General features: G+C 48.6%; 1 protein-coding gene across 3 annotated transcripts in view; it reads right to left on the bottom strand.

The window, feature by feature from the left end:
* FSTL4 (follistatin like 4) overlaps positions 1-13,572 on the bottom strand; it is a 418,733-nt gene that overhangs the window by 395,984 nt on the left and 9,177 nt on the right. The window lies entirely within an intron of this gene.

The raw sequence follows: 13,572 nt of genomic DNA, 5'->3' as shown, positions 1-13,572 counted from the left end.
ACGGGTTCCAGGGCTGCCCGATAGGCCCTTTCCCACAGTGGGAGAAGACAAGAGAAAGAGGTGTGTGTTGGGGAGCCAGGGTGAAGAGGGATGGCAGGACATGCTCTGCCACTGCCCCCAGGGTAGGGCAGGGGGCTCCCTCAAGCTGTGCTGCCCACTAGGAGGTGGCAGGGTCTTATCTGATGTGATAGAGTCTGCTCTGGCTTCCAAAGGTCAACATCATCAAATGTTCTTTTAAATTTTGGCTGCTCCACGAGGCAAGTGGGATCTTAGTTCCCTAATGAGGGATGGAGCCCATGCCCCTTGCTTTAGAAGTGTGGAGTCTTAACCACCAGACTGCCAAGGAATTTCCTAAACATCCTTTCCTTAACCTCAAAAATAAGTAAGGTGGGGGTGGGGGTGGGGAAAGCAGTTGGAGCTTGTGAGGAGCATGCAGGATGGTCAGAAGGTCAGTGCAAAGCCCAGCTCCACCACTTCATACATGGGAGACCTCAGACAACTCACCCATCATCTTGAAGCCTCTGCTTCCACATGAATAAAATAAGAAATTTAATGGTACCTCATAGAATCTTTTTGAGAGGTCAATGAAGTGATGTACTTAAAGCTTTGACAAAACGAGAGCTGTTTATTAATGTTATCAACATTCATAGCTATGGAATTCAAAGGAGTCTCTATCAGGAATCTACTTATTCCTTATGAGGAGTGTTTTCAGATGCCCAGCTCTGAGCTCCAGAGGGCCCCTGGCCTGACATCTCCCACCCTGGCAGTGTCCCTGGTTCCCTAACACTCCATACTCTTAGTTACCCAGAAATAGACATGACAGCAAAACCCAAGTTGAGAATGCAACAAGATTCTGCACCTGGCTGGGAGGGAAGCTCAGCCCCAGAACTGAGAGAGCATCCATTGTGTCTAGATTCTGTGGCCTAATTATCTCATGGCAGCTCAGCTGTGCTGTTACTCACTGGATTCCACAGAGTGACAGCCCCTCTAAGAAGAGACATCTGGTAAAGTCACGACTCCCCTCCCACGAAGCCCCTTCTTCCTTCCCAAGAACAAGTCCAGCTAAACCTCAAAGCAGCTGTCCTAAAGAGCTCCCTGCCCTACAAGATGCATGAGCGCCAGAGTCACAGGGCCACCTCCAAGCCCCAAAGCCTGCTGCCCTTTAGTCGATTTGCTGAGGGGGCATGAACACAGTCACAGGGGGGCCCGCAGGGTCAGGGTGACAACTGGTGAAATGCTGAGCCAGCACATGGACATCGAGCAGCCTTTACAGCCTGTCTGTCAGCTGGGATGAGCCAGAGAGGGTAAACTGGGCTTCCCAGCTGCCTAGCCGCAGACAGTCCAGGTTGATGCGGTGAGGGTACCACAGAGACAGGTAGAGGAAGCTGAGCATACAAGGCAGAAGAGCAAATATTGAAGACCATGTAGGCAGGTGTCCTAATCCAGCTCCAGATCTGAAGATGGGAAAAAGCACAACTTGATAAGTTGCCAGCACTTCTGAAGGTTCAGCACACATTGCTCCAAGTGCTGAAAGGTTGGAGATTGGCTCCTCAGCCTTAGAAACCCCATCCACCCACGGTGACCTGTTCTCTTGCTCCTTCACTGGAGCCCCCCAGGCCTGTACCTACAGCCTCCATTCAGAGCCCCTGAATGGCACTTCTCCTCTGGGGACCTGACCCCTGGCCACACGTGATGGGACCAACACAAATGCCTGGCCAAGCTGAGCCAACCAGGTTCTGAGACTACACCTAGACTGGGTAGCCCAGGGCCGTGAGGCTGGAGCGTGGTGTACTGGCAGGGCAAAGCTATAAGATAAAGGCTATGAGACAGGATCTGCAGGTTTGCAGAAAAGTGGGTCTCCAGAGAGAACAGGGAGAGAACAGAGAGGTGGGTGTTGGAGATGGTGAGCTGGGCAGAGGTGGGGAGGGGGACAGGCTGCCTAAAGACTCTAGCCCTGTAACCCCGAGGCAGCCTGCAGGGCTCCAGGTCTCTGGGGACTCAAGATGACACATTTGTGTACACAAACACATTGGAAGGTGATTCTGCTCATAGCCACCAAGGGTCCCTCATGAGTCACTTGGCCAGCAGGCCTGGGTAACCACGCCCAGAGTCCTTCTTCTCCTTGCCCAACAGACCTGGTCCTGCTCCAGCCCACATCTACACGTGAAAAGTCCCTCCTCCTCAAATACTTAAGTGTTCTCCCCACCCACATCCCTGCCAGCCTTTCCAAGTCCTTCTGTCTCCAAGAGGTCCTTCCCAGCCTGCCTCCCACCCAGTGCCTCTCTGCTCTTAACTCTCCCGTCACCCACAGTTAGGCCCACACTGCTAACCAAACACATTCCACAATGCATTAACTGCTCACCATGTGCATGTTATAGGTGATTTCTTAGAGCCATTTGTGATGATTCCCTTTCCCTTCTCATAATCCCGAGGTGAGACATCAGCCCACCACCTACAGGGCTTTCCTATAGAATGCAGCTCAGGACCCTCCTTTCTTGTAGCGCAAGAACAGTCGTTTTCAATGAGGTAAGGCTTCAAGTCTACTTTACATTTTCATCTAGAATGTATAATGAATCACAGATAATTTTGTCCTAGTCAGCACGGTCACAGAAGTGTTTTCTTCCTGTGAATTACCGAACCAACTGGTACAACCCGTTCGACGTGGATGGAGACTGAGCTCAAGACGGGAATCAAAAGGAAGAGCTAAGACTTCCAAGTATGACAGTCTGGGCAATGGGGTGGTACTCTCACATGTGACAGCATCCTCGGTGAGATGAGACAGAGCAGCAATGGGCAGCCATTCCCTCCTTGTCGCCAGATAAAGTCCTCTGGGCCAACAAGAAGGCCAGGGCCATATTGAACAGAACCACCTTAGCAGAGGGTCCAGAGGGATGCACGCCTGCTCTGGTGGACAAGTTCTGGTGGACACCACTAGCTGCTGCAGTAACCACGGTGTCCGGCTTGTAGGGGGTGACACCCTGAGATGCCAGCTTCTTCCAGCCCCCAACCAACCCTCTTGAGGGTTCCAGAGCAGCAGAATCATGGGCCATGGATGACCCTGTGATACTAGGTTTGCTATTAGACACAACCCTTCTGCAGAGGAGAAAGTCTGGACTGTGAGAACAAGCATCCTGCCATGGGACCAGGAGTGGGTCAATGAAACCAGGGTGGTGGGGAGCAGCGCTGCTTCCTGCTTTGTTATTTGAGAAAGAGACCTAATTTCCTTTAGGCTGAAGTCAACATAGGGTTAAATTCCTCTACTAACTCAGACTCTAATAGCCAAGTGCTCCATCACCTTCCCAATTCTCCACTCCACTGGTCCTCAAGCCCCAAGAACACAATCAGTCCCATTTCTCTTCATCCAGCTGGCCCTAGAACATGGCTAAGCACACAGCGGAGTGCTCAGTGGATACCCACTGATGACTAGGACTTAAGGCCACCTGATGTCCCCATTGGCCCAGATATCCCAGGGTCCAGAGACCCATACCAGGTAGGTATATTACATCCCGAGAAGGTCAAGTGGGAAGTTCTGCTTTTAGACATACTCCTAAACTACACTGCCAAGGGAGGGACACCCAAGCACAAGGCAGAGAATCCCTTTCTTCACAGCCAAATGCTAAAGTGAAAATAACAGCATATGTAACAACCAAAGAGAAGTAAGTGGAGGAGGAAGAGGAGGCACAGTGGGGCACATTTTAGAAGCACTCCAATTAGAGCATCGCCGGGCAGGCCTCCCCCATTTCAAATCTCCTGCTGTCCCCAAATCTACTTCCCTGGAATGAATGCACAAAATGTGGCATCAGCAGAACCACAGAAACCTGAGGTCTTCGCTAGAGAGGAAGTTTTCCAGCATGTTTTAAACACAAGGCTAGAAAAGCAAATAAATGGGAAGAGTTCTGTGTTCTTTACTTAGACAGCAAGCTTTAAATGATTGAACGGCTTAAGCAAGCTTTCACTCCAGTTGACCAGAGACGTAGCATCAAGAAAAGCCATCAGGAGTCTCACACCTACTTAACAACATCCCCAGAGACAGCGTCTGTTCTCACAGCCCTCAGCCCCTTCCCCTCTTTGTAGGGATAGTCGGCAGCCACCCTCCCTGGAGCCACAGGCTATTTCTGCTGACCCTGAAAATGTGAAACATAAACAGAACATCCTGCATTTGAGTTTACATTGCATTCTCAGGTTCCCATTTCAGGTGAGGGTCTGGTGTGCCCGCCTTGTGTTCCAGCCTCTTCACAGAAGGGACCATCAGGGTCAGGCAGGCCCAAAGCCCACTTGTGAGGGAGACAGCAAGTGAGTCAGGGATTCAACCCCCTCCCCTGTACACAACCCATAGGGCTCTATTACATTTCTACTGCTTCAGTAAGGATGCTGGAAAGATTTGAAACTGTGACGGGATTCTACTATAAGTGGAAACCAAAGAACCGTCTGGTCTCTCCAGGGATTTTTTTTGTAAGGAGTCCTAGAAACTCCAGTCTCCTTGTCTAAATTCCTATGTGATGCCAAAACAATAATAGAAAGTCTCTGACTCATTCACTTACTTGACAAGTTTCTGAATACCCTACTGTGTACCAACCCCCCTGGACACTGGGGATCCAGGGGGCCCAGGCTCCAGGATACTGACCATTCCACCAGAAAGAGGACCCTCTCACCACAAGAGCCAGCCTGCTGAACACCAAGTGACAAGTACTGCAGCTGGTGGTAGCATGCCAGGTCTTGGTGTGAGAGAAGTGCACAGTCTTCTTGATGGGTGCTCAGTAGGGTTGGAGATCAAGGGCACAAACCACAGCTCTGACAGCCATGTTCTGAGCAGCTGTCCATGCCGGATATACATGTACCATCTTAGTCCTCTTGACAACTCTGAAATCAGGACTTTTATTGCTTGCATTCTACTCAATGCTAAGCTGAAGGTCAGAGAATAAGGAACTTCCCTCAGCCACACAGCTGGAAGGGAGGAAGCAGATCTGAGCCCCAGGGCGCTTTGACAAAGGGCCCCCGAGTCAAAAGCAGAATAGGAGATTCCTTAGGCAGCAGTGCAGACAGGTAGTGCAGCAAGTGAATAGTTTGGTCCCAGCTGGAAAAAGCAACTGTGGGATTTTAAAGCAACAATAAACATCATGGAGGATGAAGAGGAAATGTAGAACCTCTAGGATCCAGTTACGTCATGGTGGGGGAAGGCTGCCTGCAACCTGTCTGTGCTAGGAGCTTGCCCATCACCAGCCAACAAGCCATTAAGAGCGCACAGAACTTTCAGCCTCAGTAAGGAGAACTGTGTGGTCAGAAAAACACGCCATGCTCCAGAGGCAGGGGTCGAAACCCAGGTGGTCATGTTGGCCACCTCTGTGGTGGGGCCAATATGCCCAATTCCCTCAGAGCTGGTTAGATGACCAGCCGACATGGTTCTTTAAGCCACTTCCTATTCCATTAAAGGCTCACTGGTCACCAGTGGTATTCCCTGGAAATAACCTTCCTGAGAAATACAGGGATGACTTCCCAACTCTTAAAAAAAATACACACATACACTTTCTATCCCAATCCAGACCCCCAGTGGTTAAAGTATTTTAACAAAATTAACAGTGGTAGCTTTCCTTTCCAACTAAAACCTCAAAAGCATTTTAGTTTGAACTCAAGACCCTCTTGGAACACTGGTAAAGTGGGGAAAGCAGGGCCCAGTCTCCAGGTGAAACATCAAGCAATCACTCAGGTGCTTTTCTAAAACCACCTACAGCTGAAGGGAAAACAATGGCGGTTCCCTACAGGCCAACCCAGCACCAGCTTCTCCACTCCTACCCTGCACAGAGTCAGGCTGAAATGCACCCTTTGGCCAGGGGAAGACCTGAGTCCCACAGGTCACTCACCCTCCATTCTTCACTCTAGCCAAGAGCAAACTCTCTTGAGTTTTCTTCTTCCCAACTAGAAGTGAAACCAAATTGTCTTTTGTTAGGATGAAGAAGTTGTCCACCAAATAGCAGTGTGTGTCGAGTTTCATGAGCGGACAAGAGATGATTTTAAGATCATGTGTAAGAAATCCTCACCCCACTTTCCCTTTAAGCTCTTCTGTCACCTCCACATAGAGGATTGCTGGATGTGACCACAGAAACCTATCTGTAGGGGGACTCGCCACCACCTACACGGATGGCCCAGGGGCCTCTTTCTGAGACGAGCATCTATCCTATCCATCTTGGAGCTAATAGAGTTTTCCAGCCATGAAATTAGTACAGACACCACAGAATACAACTCTGAAACTAGGTCTGGGAACTAATGTCTTGACAGGGCTTAGACTCCAGCTCGGCAGGAAATTCAAGGCCATGCTACCACACGCTTCTGTGGGTCTCAGTTCCCTGTGAACTACCACATTGGCCAAAGGCTTTGTTTGGGTATTTTTCATAAGATGTTATGGAAAAACCCAAATGAGGCTTTTGGCCAACCCAACAGATGGATGTTCCAGTGATTAACAGTTATGTCTGACTGGTCCTTAGACACAACCCACCTACGTGGGCAATCTAGAACATGCCAGTGTCAGGCTTCCATGTGATGGACTGCCCTTTTTCCTCCAACTCTAGCTTTTATTCTTCTTTATAAATAAGAAGGTATAAAGATATAAAGAGGTGATAGGGATTCCTGGAGTTAGCTGAGTTTATTCTTTAAAAAGTTTTCATGTTTTTGCTTTGTGAAGTCAAAGGTCTAGGAAGCCCTCATCTGAGCACAGATCCCAGCACATGGCAGATATGTAGCCCTTGTTAGACACCAAGTAATAAGACAGTTCCAATTCCTTTCTTCTTAGCATACTGAGGACTTCTCTCCCTGACACCAGCAGTAGTTACTCAAGGGAGCCTTCTTTGAACCCAGGTCTGTATGTGGGATGTGGCAGTGTTTCTGGCCAAACAGACTCACATGCTCTCCATGCAGAGCTCCTCACAAGCTTCCCCTCCCCAGAGACGACCACCCAGGAGGTTTCAGACAAAGCAAGACGGGTCACGCCTTCAGACCTCACACCTGCTATTTGGCCAAACAGGATTAAGAAAGAGAGGTAAGACTACATCTGAAAGAACACTTGAGCTTTCGGCTCATGTTTCAAAGGCCCCCAGTCTGCAGCGATAGAATTTAGATGTGAAGTAAGCCTGAAAGGGACCTCCCCTGACGTCTTGATCACCCCTCACTCTCCACACGAGGAAACTGAAGCCCAGAGAAGAGAAGGGAGTGGCTCAAGTCCATGGAACTAGCTGTGCCAGGCTAGACCTGAGACCAGAGCCCAATCAGGAGTCCTGTGTTCTCATCCCGAGACTCGCAGGCTTGGGACAGACTGAACTTCTGAGCTACAAGGCTGCCACAGTGTTTAAGGGGCTCTGCTTGTTCTTGTTCTCTTCTCTCCCAGTGGGTCATTTCTCAAATTTTGGGAGTGGGTCAAATGGCTGACAGGCTTTACTGGGACCACAGATAGAAGGCCAAGGCAGGAAACAGATGGATCACCAGCCTACGGCACACACCCCATGTCATCCCAGCTCAACCTCCAGAGCTGGGCACTTCTCCACCAACCCGACAGCAACACTTCACAGCTCTCTCCCTCCACCCTCCCAATTCCATCCTGTCCCTGCACTTCTGTCTGCCCTTAACACACCCAGATCCTTCTCTCAGGGACTATTTCCTCCAAAACCTGATCGGAGGACACCGGCCCTTGGGGGAGGGAAGAAGCATGAGGTAAACCCTGCCCTGGCCCTCCCCTCCCAACTCCCTCCTGGCAGAATTCTGTTTCCTTTCTACCCTCCGTGCAGGTCAGTCGCTCAGTCGTGTCTGACTCTTTGTGGCTCCGTGGACTATAGCACGCCAGGCTTCCCTATCCTTCGCCATCTCCTGGAGCTTGCTCAAACTCATGTCCATCAAGGCTGTGACACCATCCAACCCTCTCTGTCGTCCCCTTCTCCTCCTGCCTTCAATCTTTTCCAGTGTCAGGGTCTTTTCCAAGCGTTTCTACCCTGCAGGGGTCCATTCAGGGCTGGATTGTGTGTCACCACTCCCTACTAAGCCCAGCAGTGCTATCAGGGAGACATTTTAAAACTAAACTGAAGCAAAATTAATTTTATTTTCTGAATTTCACTACAGTTCCTGAAATACCTGAGCAAAGCATAAGGCTTGGTCCCCAGGGCAAGCTGGAGGTCCCAATTACCCGAAGGAGTAAGTGAGGATACCCAGGTTTCACTTTTGGAAAGAAAGAATCCTCAAGATATTAGAACCATGATCTCATGAGGGAAGAGACTAGGTTTCTCTGCATCTAGGGCTTCCTGACTCAGAGAATTTCTAAGGCCAAGATGCAAGTGTGTGTGGCCACTGACAAGTAAGGGACCAGACTCCGTGGACAGAGGGCTTCTCCAAGCCCTGGGGGGCTGAGGTGGGCTGTTTCCTTCACCCAACAGCATCCGCCCGGCTCTGCTGCAGTTTTCTCAGGTCCTGGACCCCTCTCATCCTAAGCCCTCCCTCCCTGGAGCCGGTGGCCCTCTCCCTCCCCAGGGGGCTGGCAACAAGATGAGGCCCAGGAGTCTCACAGCAGAAGCCACAGCAGTGGAGGCAGAAGGACAATGACCCTGGCTTGCAGGACAGAGAAGAGAACCCCCACACAGGGGGCCTGTTAGAGTCTGACACCGACATGGCATTTTCTTGTCTCTGAATGGGAAACGAAAGAGACGACCCACAATCACAGAGAACTAATCGAGAAGATGATTGGGGTCTGGCAGAGCTGATGCTGCCAAGCCACCCCAAAATGGAAATCAGAGCCCCATTTACAATGACTGGCCTGATGCCCTGATTACAAGGATGGGAATTTTCCTAGAGAAGCATAGATTATTTAGCAGCAGAGGCATAAATAAAATGGATATGTAAATGCTAAATTAAGAGGAAGAACAATAATGGTTTTCTGTGAACTCATAAATGTTTACTTTCCTGGGTCGCAGAACTTTTCAGAGCCAATTAAAACTCTGTCAACTATGATCTCAAAATACCAAAGGGGCCCACAGTACACTAACTGGTACAGAGCAGGTTTCCCAAAACCGGCAAGAGAGGAAGAACATCCAAGGCAAAGAACAAAGATGGTGGGGCCTCTGTCCATGGATTAAAAATGAAAACAAGACCCCCCAAACACAGCACCAGTCCAGCAGTTGTGGTCCCCAAAGCAGCCTGGCTGGGCGCTGGGGCCAGAAGCTGGGTGGGACACCAGGGTGGGAGGCACAGGTGATGGTGAGGGCCTGGGAGTGCCAGCTGACCTCTGGATGTAAATCACCTACAGACAAGCCAGGGTGCAACCCAGGATTCAGAGATCTAAGTTTACCTGTCTGCCTGCTTGCTTGAAAATAGGTGAAAATGACTCAGACCCCCCAGGCTGTATCAATTCACCAACCCCCTCACCTACCTGCCCCTGCCTCCTCTCCCCCAAGTCAATTTCATGGCAAGCTATTTCCCAGCATGACTGCAGTCTGTGTGTTTCTCTCCTTTTCCTGACTGCAGTCAACATCATCCTGTTAGCAGGAAGCTTAAAAAAAAAAAAAAAAAAAGGCCAGGGTTCATCGCCAAGTAGATTCTCCCTCCTGAATGTGTGCATGGGAGAGGGAGGTTGTGGGGTACCCGAGGGCTTTTCTGCCCACTGTCCTCTGGGACTGGAAGTATTAGGGCCTGTTCGCAAGCACATTGAAGCTCAAGAGACCCTGGACTGGAGTTAGGTACAGCCCACACCATCTCTAAAGGTAGAAGCCAGCTCATCCAATGTCCCTGGGACTTGGAGTACTGTCACTACCCTTCACCCTGGAAATTACGAATTTACTCACATCTGTAGATGGGAGATTGCAAATCTCCCGATTTTCCCGAGAAGCTAACATCCATACCCTCTGACACAGAGTAATCAGCAGACAGCCAGAGGCGAGAGCTGGAGGAGCAGAGAAGAGGCCTCCCCCTGCCAGAACCCCCCCTGCAGCAGACGTCTCATATAAGGGGTGCCATCTACATCCCAGTGCCCCACACCCAGTGAAAGGTGAAAGGCCCATCGCACTTTCTTGCTGAAAAGTGCTACACCCAAGTCTCATCTTCTTTGAAAGATAGTCAGTGCTGGAGCTTGGCACCAGGGAGTGCTGACGAAGGGCGATTCCACAGAACACAGACATTAAAGCTATGAGCAGGCCTGTGTTGTAGGTGAGGCCTAGGAAATGCTGAGTACCAGCCTGGACCCTGTCTGGGGTCCCCCAGGAAGGAGGGAGCTGGCTTTCTCTTCCCACAAACAGAGTGAGGGGCTGGAGTGATCAACTAATCTTCCCCAGCCATCAGTCAAAAAGAAGTTGGGGGGCACGGGGTGGGGCAGACCATCACTAGAAAGGGGACGGGAGCCTGGTCTTAAATTCAATCAAATGTGCAAGAACAAGGACACTTATTAAGGGAGAAAAATGTTTCTTAGGTTAATGCTCAGTCTTAGCAGCCTGAGTCCTCCTGAGTGCCCAACCAATGCAGAGAGAAGCCAGATCATTTAACTTCTCTAAAATTCGAAGGTGTCCTCCCAGGGAGAGGAGTGCAATCTGCATCTGGGGCCAACCCTTGCAGAAAGGGGAAGGGCAGGTCAGCCCCAGCAGGATCCTGCTCTCTCAGGCTGATCCCCGGGGTCAGGGAGGATGGGAAGCATCCTGACTCTGATACCACTCCTATATATCTTTCTCCTCAAAGATCCTTGTGTGACTTCACACACACTAAAAAAAAAAAAAAAAAAGGTGTCTGACCTCAAAGCGTATCTCTGCTCTGTAAGCACCAAGGCATACAAAGCTAACAATTTTAAATGGAACCAGTATCAATATTTACAGATATTTAGTGTGTGACTAGAAACTATGGGGAACAGCAATTTAGGAAAAGTTCAGTAAAATCAGGAAGCAGGCAAGAAGGCTGAGTAATAGCCACCATCCAATCCCTGCCAGCTAGCAAGCGATGGCAACTCTGTATCCAGAGCTCAAAGGGGTGGGGACCCTCCGTGGGGACCCTCACACACACGCTTGCCCCTCAAGAGGGGGTGTCACTAGGAACTGTTACCACACCCCTTCTCACTTGCCTGGTTCCCCATTATAAAATTCTACCAATATGGATTTTTACTACTGTATCTATCTTGGCCAGAGTATCAGGGAAAAGAGGAAAATATAACTATTTCAGAATTTCAATAAGTTGTATCTCTTCGAATTGTTTCCTGTAGATTCAGTATTGCATTAGTATTCTAGACCATGTCATGCCACTCAGCTCTTATTAAACAGGCACTCCACCCAGCTACATTTCTTTTTTATCTACGTTTGTAAAATGGTAAACTCCTTGAAGCTATCTCAGCTGCAGTCTTTGTACATAAAACAATATTTTAACAAAATTCATATTCATTATAATTGCTTTAAAGATGTGCAAGCACACACACATTGGTCATTTAATCCTTGTTTACCCTTAGGACACTTGAGTAATTGGCATAATAACTTGAAAGGCAAATCAAATCTCATTAATGCTTTCCAAGTACTTCAAAAATCTCAAGTCAATGAATGTTTTGGGAAGTACTCCTATCAGGAGGAAAACACACAGGGAAACATTTTACCATTTAGTTCCTGGAAAGGTTTTTTTGATTTATTTATTTATTGAGTCTCAGGAAACTGTTGGTTTTGATTCTTCTAGAAAATAAGACTGCCTGAGGAAACTGCTAGAGGAGTTTAATACGGTTTGCGAGGTGAGCTCTGGATATATTAAGAGCTACAGTTCAAAGAAGAAACTACCCAGACCCTGTAACACACAGGACTGTCTCGGATGTTGATAAGGTTACAAGCACAGCTCAGCCCCCAAGCTGCTTACAGGTCTGCTGGGAGGGACCATTCATGCCCCCATCGGAAGTGGGCCTTCAGCACACAAGGAGATGTTAAAAACTCATCTAAATACATGACAGTCTAGTGCGAAACTGAAAGCACCAAGGTGACTTCATGACTAGTACCAAATGTTGAATAAATATCGATTGACTGAAAAACTCAATAAGCCTCTGTAAGGAAGAGAAAGATAAAGAAGACGGCTTCATTCTTATGCTAAAATAAAATGTAAGAGTTAAAAAGAAAAAGACATAGGAAAGACTAGGAGTAGGAGTTCAGGGAGAGATCAAACATGACCAAGAGTGGTCAAAGAAGATTCTAGAGAAAAGGTAAGAACCAGAGGAAGGCCTTGGAGGAGTGGCTGATTCAGACTTGCCAAAAAAAAAAACGGGGGCGGGGGGTGGGGGGGGACAGGAGGACCCTAGCAAGTGAGGGCACAGTGGGACCATGCATCAGGTGTGATCAAGGTCAGCCAACTAACCAGTTACAATGTTGGACAATACATGTCCTGCCCTGTCTAAACATTCACGGAGGTTGTCCTATGTCCTGGGCCCATTCACATCCTCATCATCTCATTTAAAAATTTGCAGAAGCAGACTCAACGAGCACTCACAAAAACTCAGACTACAGCAAAGAGAATTGGAGGGCTAAGGCAGATGTTTCTGCCTTCCAGAGTCCACAGAGGCATCACTTCCTTTCCCTGAAGCAGTGACATTCCCAAAGCTGGGTGACAATGGTGTCTCCCGGGCTCTATCCTAAAAAGGCAAGCAGGGAGCACAATACCCCCAAGCAAAAGAGCCTCACGTCCTCAGGATGAGCAGCATCTGCTTTTTCTTGTTGGTATACAAAGTACTAGGGTATTAACAGCTAAAATAAAGAAGCCCTGGGTTGATATCAACTTATCTTCAATTTACCTCCAGCTAACACCCACCTTAATTGGCTTGACTGTTTTAACTAAAATGAGCAATTTAAAACAGTGGGCCAACGAGCCCAACAGTACGAAGACTAAACACACCTTGCTGTGTGTTTGCCTGTTTGCTTTTCTAGTAAATATTCAACAATATATTTATAGGAGTTAAGTGATCGTTTTCCCTCTGTATGAGTACCAGTATAGTGATTAAATGGTTCCCATTGGGAAATGCCAGGCTTGCTGGCAAGTCAGCCTTCAGACTCTTTCAAAAGAGCATTACCTTGCATCCTTCATGGAGCTAGATGGGAGAGATAGTGTTTCTATTTAATCATCTGCTCACCACAAAGGGAAGCCACACTAACTTCAGCAGGAAAAGTGTGTGCATTAAATTACTTCTGAAGCTCCCTGAACAGTAAGGCTTGTAGGTTTGGGACTGCATTACAATTAAGTAATAATGAAAGAGAAATCATGTCTTTTGATCAAATAACGCATTAATCCTACCATATACCAGGTATCGTTGTTCACTCTCCAGGTAATGCTGACTTTGGGGGTGACTGTGTTGGGAAGATCCCCTGCAGAAGGGAAAGGCTACCCACTCCAGTATTCTGACCTGGAGAATTCCATGGACTGTATAGTCCATGGGGTCGCAAAGAGTCGGACACGACTAGGCAACTTTCACTTTCGCTTTCTTCCTTATTCCACAGGACAGGACGCAGGCACAAAGTGAAGGAAAAGGGGGTGCATCTTGGAAGACAATGGCAATTAAGATGCCCTGGAAAGCTCTCAGGTGAGAATTAGCATTCACCACATCAT

This window comes from Cervus canadensis, chromosome 4, assembly GCF_019320065.1.
Source record: "Cervus canadensis isolate Bull #8, Minnesota chromosome 4, ASM1932006v1, whole genome shotgun sequence".
In the NCBI taxonomy this organism is placed as follows: Eukaryota; Metazoa; Chordata; class Mammalia; order Artiodactyla; family Cervidae; genus Cervus; species Cervus canadensis.
The sequence above is the reverse complement of the archived record's forward strand: the minus strand, read 5'-3'. Positions and strand labels throughout refer to the sequence as shown.